This window comes from Aegilops tauschii, chromosome 3 (genome assembly GCF_002575655.3).
Source record: "Aegilops tauschii subsp. strangulata cultivar AL8/78 chromosome 3, Aet v6.0, whole genome shotgun sequence".
Taxonomy (NCBI): domain Eukaryota; kingdom Viridiplantae; phylum Streptophyta; class Magnoliopsida; order Poales; family Poaceae; genus Aegilops; species Aegilops tauschii.
The window spans coordinates 63,478,491-63,485,631 of NC_053037.3; the positions used below are offsets into that span (position 1 = coordinate 63,478,491).

The following is a 7,141-nucleotide window of genomic DNA, read 5'->3' on the forward strand; positions in this document are numbered from 1 at the left end:
GTATTTGTTCTTTGTGTGCAGGAGCTATTTAAGTGGTGTTGTGTGGTTTTCCTAGTGGTTCAATAACCTTGGTCTCATCACTGAGGGAAATACCTACCATAGTTGTGCTGCATCATCCCTTCCTCTTTGGGGAATTACCGACGTAGTTCAAGCCGCATCAGTACGTGTACACGGTTTTGATTGGACTGCCTGAACTGCTACGTCGGGGGCTCTACTACTACATGTGTCGCTGCTTGCTCGGCCACGGTTCATCGTTGCAGAGAGACTGATCGACCAGTATGTACGTACACGTTTGCGACCAGAATGACAACACTACGTACACTTCGACCAGGTGGGTCCCGACTGTCAGGGAGGATAACGAGGCACTTCCTTGCGTGCGAAGTTATTGATTTTGGGTCCCAGCGGTCAGGGGGGAGAATCATTTTTTTGCCCGTAATATGGACGCACTTCCTTGCGTGCGAAGATGTAGCTATTAGGTCCAAGCTGCCAGGGGGAAACGTTTTTCTCGCAAAATACAGAGTCCGTTTCGGTGGGTCCCCGCTGTCAGGTGCAGGAATAATTATTTTACGCTTAATAAGGAGGCACTTGCTTGCTGCGACTGTGGACCCAGCTGTCAGCTTCTCCATGTATAGTCGTCTTCCGATGGAAGTCGTTCCTTGACCACGTTAACGACGCCGCGCCGAGAGCATCAAGGTGGTGGACGATGGCGAGGCCTAGGAAGGGGACGACGCGGAGGCGGGGAAGGCAGTGGATGCCCACGCGGAGAGGAGTACGAGGGTTGACTGGTTCGGCTGCGGTGTGAGGCTGCCGTCGCCGCAGAATAAAACGAGTTGTGGGTGAGTAGAGGGATGGCTTGGCCAGCGATGGGAGTAGGGTGGGGCGGTGAGGTCTGCGCGGTAGCACAACCGACCACTGGAGGCAGGAGCAGGTGATCTCACCGGTGCTGGTTTGGGCGGCGGGTGCAAGAAGAGCAGCGATTGAAGAAGCAGCAGGACCATTCGATTAAAATCCAGCGTACACTGCTGCTAGAATCATTTGTTGACTAAGTTGACAAAGCCCTGCGTACGCGTCAACTTAGTTGGCCCACAGGTCAGCCTACGAACCGCTGCGCTCCAGATGTCAGTGGGAGGAATCATTTTTTTCGCGTAATAAGGAGGCAGTTGCTTGCGTGCGGCCATGGACTATGGGGGTCCGTACTGTCAGCCTCTCCACGTACATCCCTATTCAGATGGTTGTCGTTTGTTGAATGTTGAGCACGCCGCGCCTAGATCACCAACACGGTGGACAGCGGTGAGGCCTAGGAATGGAACGACCCGGAGCCGGCGAAGACATGGAAGTGGAAGCCCACGCTGAGGAGAGTATGACGGTTGACTGGTTCGGCTGCGGCGTGAGGCTACCATCACTGGAGAATAACATGAGGTGCGGGTGGGTAGAGGGATGGCCAGGCCAGCGGAGGGAGCAGGGTGGGCCGATGAAGCCTGCGCGACATCATAGCTGGCCACAAGAGGAGGGAGCAGGCAGTCCCGCCGGCGCTGGTTTAGGCGGCTGGATGATAATCCTCAAGTGCAAGGAATCATCATAGCACTTTCCAAAGATGGGAGTGATAAGTATGGAGTTTCGAACCCACAAGGAGCTAAAGGTAAGACAAATATTCTCTCAAGTCCTATCTTCCACTAATACGACTCTACGTACACCGAACATTTGCTTCCAACTAGAAACGAGAAATAAAACTACATTGTGGGTATGAAGAGGATAACTTTGCATGATATTGGAGAACTAAAATATAGAAGTAGGTGTTGTTATCATAAAGTTAGAATATATTACTGTATATTATAAATAGCGAGTGTGGAATAATGATGTATCGGTGTGCGGAATTGTCCTAGGCAATTGTTAACAAGATCGGTAGTCGTCATTGCAATTTTATATGAGGGAGAGGCATAAGCTAACATACTTCCTCTTCTTGGATCATATGCACTTATGATTGGAACTCTATCAAGCATCCGCAACTACTAAAGATCATTAAGGTAAAACCCAACCATAGCATTAAAGCATCAAGTCCCCTTTATCCCATACGCAACAAACCCCTTACTCGGGTTTAAGCTTCTTTCACTGTAGCAACCCACTATAAGCGAATCATGAACGTATTGCAACACCCTACAGCGGGAATCCCTCACGTGTGCGCGGCACGGAAGGCACCATAGGACAGCACCAAAATAAAACATACAACTCAAACCAATCAATAGCATCAATCAACCCAAAGGACAAAAGAAATCTACTCAAAACATCATAGGATGGCAACACATCATTGGATCATAATATGTGGCATAAAGCACCATGTTCAAGTAGGGGATTACAGCGGGGTGCGGGAGAGTGGACCGCGTAAAAGAGATGAGGATGGTGATGTTGATGAAGACGATCACCGCGGCGATGGTTCCCCCGATGGCACTCTAGCAGCACAAAGAGAGAGGGGGAGAGGTTCTCCCCTTTGTGCTTCCTCCTCCATGGCCTCCCCCTTAGATGGCGAAAGGTTCCCCCTCTGATCCTTGGCCTCCATGACGATGGTAACCCCTCCGACTTCCTCCTACATGGCCTCCGGTGATGTTGGCCCTCTCCTACCATGCATGAAAAATGGAAATAATACTAGCAAGTAGCACATACTAACAAGGTGCATAAGAACATAGCATGAAAATAAGCATGTACCCATAAGCATAACCGAAACGGTGCTAGCAGTATTAAACGAGCAGTCATTTATTAAATATTAAAGTGAAAACCATGGCTACTACAAATCCATCATGCAAGTGGTTGTCGTGGCTTGCCTGGGGATGAAGAATACTCTGAGAAGAAGTGCGGTGAAGTCACGGGACGATTCGCGGGAACGCTTCTCTCTCGGAGGGGGCTAGATAAGGGAAAGGGCATAAAGGTCATTTTCACTATGGGACCATCTGTTGAAAATGAAACCAACAGATAGAGCTCGACGATACGAACAAGTAGGCGTTGGATTCACCTCAAACGGAGTTACGGTTGCGGAGATACGAGTGTTTGAAGCAAAGGGACCAATCTGTAAAAAAAATCGCAGACAGGCCCTTGGAGGTTAAAACAGAAAGCGCCTTCAGCCGCATATGTTTTCTGCAAAAGAAAGCGCATTTTAAGCCGCAGTTGATTCAAAGTACGCTTTCATCAAACGTATTCTGAAAATATGCCTCCACTTAATGACGTGTCCCGGGCTGGGTTAACGGCCAGAGGCCGACATGCGGTCCCCGCGGGCAGAGGGGGGGCAGGCGCGTCGTCTCCTTCCTCCTCTCCCTGCCCCCGATGGAAACACAGGAGGGAGCACGGGAGGGCGTTGCCGGCGACGGGCCGGGCGGCTCCGGCCACCTCAGGCCGGGGCGAGGCCGCCGGAGGGACCGGGGAACAGCGCCGCATCCACCTGGCCTGGTCGTGGGCGCCGGGGAGGGGCGGAGCACGAGGTGGCCGCGGTGGCAGAGAGCAACGGCGGCGGCCAAAAGGTTGGGGACGCGCGGCCACAGGAGTCCCGGCGACGAACGGATGGGTTGGGGGAGGATCTCCGTAGCACTGGGAAGCTCGTGGAGAGGTCAGGGAGTGGAGGAGGGGATCGGCTAGCTCGTATTTAAGCCGAGCTTCGCGACGGCCATTGTGGCGGAGGGATGAGGGGAGAGGCTCTGGCGATGGATTGAGGGGTCGGGGAGGTGTAGAGGAGGATGGAGAAGAGCCTGGAGTGGTCTAGGGAGCTCGGGGATGGCTTAAATAGGCAGGGCGACGCGGGTGGCCGAGCACGGCCGCGGGACACGTCGCCGGAGCCGCGGACGCATGGGCACGCGAGCTTGCTCGATGGTAGGCGACGAGAGGGTACAGGGGAGGTTCACGGGGCAGTGGACGGAGCCAGGGGCACGAGGAGGAAGAGACGAGCACGAACAGAGCCATGTGTTGGCCCGTGGGCACGCGGCAGCGAGCCCCGACGAGGAAGCTGCCGGAGGGGGAGAGGGGTCCAAGGTGAAGGTGACGACGAGTGGAAGCCGCTAGACACGCTCACGTGCGCGAAGACGACGAGAGAGGGAGGGGCCGGAGCTAGGCGACGTCCTGGACGCGGCCACAGAGAGCACAACGCGTGCGTAGGCAAAATCCAACGCGGTCACCACGCGACATGGCACGAACAGGAGGCAATGGCCAGGCAAACGTTGTTTGGGGTGTTGTCTCTCCACCTTGAAGACGGTAGAAAGTGAAAGCTAGAGGGAAGGGGCTCTGTAGCCAACTGAGTCATCGATGAGTCATTGATGAAAGTTTGATGTAGCAAAGTTGGCTTCACACCTGTGATCATCAGAGGAGAGCTGGGGCCAAACTTGATGTCTTAGGTGATTAGCTTAGTAAGGACTATAATCCTGTTAATTTGGAGGAGAAGTGGACCACAAAACAACATAGTTGCTTTGTAACAGCATAATTGGTCCAGAAACTTGATCATGAAGGGGCACTCACATAGTGTATTCACTTGAGCTGAAAGTTGGCAAGGCTTGATGATTTGGACATATAATGATGCTGTAAAAATTTCATACCAAATGGACTTGCCAAAATGGTACTTCCTTTACAGCTATCCTCTCTTCCCAGAAACTTGAGAAAATTCTAGAGAAATATTGGCTTGATGAATTTATCCCCAATTTGGTGGAGAGAGGTCTTATGTCCCTAAGAATGCTCTGGTAATTTTTCAGAAATAATGAATCGATATAAAATATACTTGCTTCACATCCTGAAAATATTGACAGAATTAAAGATTTGGTGATGTGCTCACATAGATGATTGGATGGAGCTTAAAATTGGAAGTGTGATGATATGAGCACATGAAGGAGTGTGCAAAATTTCAACTCATTTTGATAACCCTAGCTAGTATTTCCTTCACAATGGCTTCTGTCTGACAGAAACTTTGAAAAATTGCCGAGGAAGATTAGCTAGGCAAATGAAGCCGAATTTTGGCATGGAAAAATTATTTGGATGAGAGATGATGCCCAAAAAGTTTGGGAGCAATCAAGAAAAGATAGGTGGCACTTTCTTCACAACAAGCCACACTGGACAAAATTGAAGAATGAATATTGATGAATTATTATTTGGCTAGGAAAGGAAAGTTTGGACATATTTGGGGCATATACGGTCCAAACAATTTATGAGAATATTTGTGAATTTTGAGAATGACAAAAATATAGGTTTCTTGACAACCTAGATCAATCAGGGTTATTCTTTAATAGAAAAAGGAATATTCCCAATAAAAGAATATTGGGATCGGTCCAAGATGGAAATGACCAAGACTTGGGATGGATTTTAGGATGACAAGCCACTTGCGAGAGGAATCAAAGGTGATCTCTCCAGGCTTCAAGACCACTAAGCCACATAAAATCAAATAAAAACCAAAATCCAAATAAATCAAAAGAAAAAGAAATGGGCAAAATCCAGGGTCTTACAGGCTACCTATTTTCCCAAAGAAAAAATTGTTGGGATGGTCATGTTGTTAGATGGTCAACAGAGACCGCACAACCCAGTTTATAGCCTGCTCCTCTGAAAAAATCCTCAAAAAACAAAAGTTGTGCAATTCTATCGGTAATTGACTATACATTGACAATGATGTGGGTCCCAGATATCAGCAGGGTGGATTAGAGTAAAAAATGAGGGTTGCATCTGAGTAGTAAAAGAGGCGCTTGCTTGTGTTCGGGAGTGGACCTGGTGGGTCCGTACTGTCATACTCACAACTACAGTCCTCTCCCGATTCACTATGTTGACAGGGCCGGACGGCGGCGCTGCAGCGAGCGCACCAAGGCGGAGGACGACGGCGAGGCCTCGGACGGGACTGAACATGAGCCAAGGAACATGCGGTAGTATGGCCGTAGGCGGGGGGGAGTACGAGGGTTCACTGGTTCTGGTGCGGGGGCCGTCGCCGGAGAAGAATAGGATGTCTGGGGGAGTAAAGGGATGGCCTGGCCAGCATTTCAGGGTACGAAAGGGCGGCGATGCGTGCACTGCAGCGCAACCAGCCGTAGAAGGCGGGAACAGGCGCTCCCGCCGGCGCAGGTTTGGTATTGGCCGCTGGACCGGTCAGACCCAAAAACTCATTATGCTGGATTATAATAATTAATTTTATATGGCTAAAACTTATTGTAAAATGCTACGGAGCACCTTTTTCTTCTTGAGGTTTTTTATACAATTTTCTTCTTGAGTTGTGAAGCCGAGCACATTCAGAAGACCTGGGATAAAGTGGTGTCGCCAATGTGTTTGGCTGGGTTGGGCATTCTTATCGAAAAATATTAATGGGCCAGAACTATTTACAACGTTGACTACGATTTGCATGGGTCTGCTGGCTGCAGGAAGAAAATGGTGGGAGAAAAATACTAGTCACTATCTTCGCCTAAGAATAATATCGATTGAATGTAACGACACTCCCATAGGAAATAATATCCTCATGTTAAAATTTGACTTTTCAAATCGTAAATTTAAAGAACTTGTGCATGAGCATTTATCTTTATTTATTTACTTATTTATTTATGTTTAGGGGGACCATGAGCATGTACCTGGGCCAGATTCATGTGAGAGCCTCCCTTCCAGTTAATTATGGGCTCCTCTATTGGGCCTTCATGAGTGGGCTACATGTTATCGATAAGTGGAAAATGTGTTCCATACCAAAAATAATTTGCGCTACGTACGGGGCACTAAAGGATTGGACCGTGCAACGACTTCCAAAACATTGTGTTTGCCTTTCTAACAACACATTTATTCAACCAACAGATGAAATATACTACTGATTGTACATTGAAAATATCAGCAGCAACAACAACCAGGGCTGGGGGTGCAATAGAAGCAGTAAGTAGGCCAGAAGAGTAAAGACGCAACTCTCTCTTCCAAACCAAACATCAGCCATCATTACAAAAGGGCTACCAAAAAAGAACAAGTGTATGCATCAAAATAAATAAAGATCCTACTACACCAAGTGTATGCATCTAACTAACTTGCTCAGTTAGACATTGTTATTTATTAAGCTGTGGAGATTGGCTGACGGCTTGAACCAGATGCCTGACGGGGGAAACTCCAGCCAGCAGGTCGAAGTCAGATACTTGCGACCCTCTCTCCTACTTTGGGTTGCAGAGCA

General features: G+C 49.0%; 1 long non-coding RNA gene across 1 annotated transcript; it reads right to left on the reverse strand.

Moving 5' to 3' along the window:
* Positions 1-2,214: 2,214 nt before the first annotated feature.
* On the reverse strand, positions 2,215-4,552 carry LOC120976468 (uncharacterized). Its single transcript, XR_005771992.3, has 2 exons — positions 3,005-4,552; positions 2,215-2,896 (listed from the first exon to the last, which is right to left on the reverse strand). It is a non-coding gene; the product is annotated as an uncharacterized lncRNA (long non-coding RNA).
* Between the last annotated feature and the right edge of the window lie 2,589 nt (positions 4,553-7,141).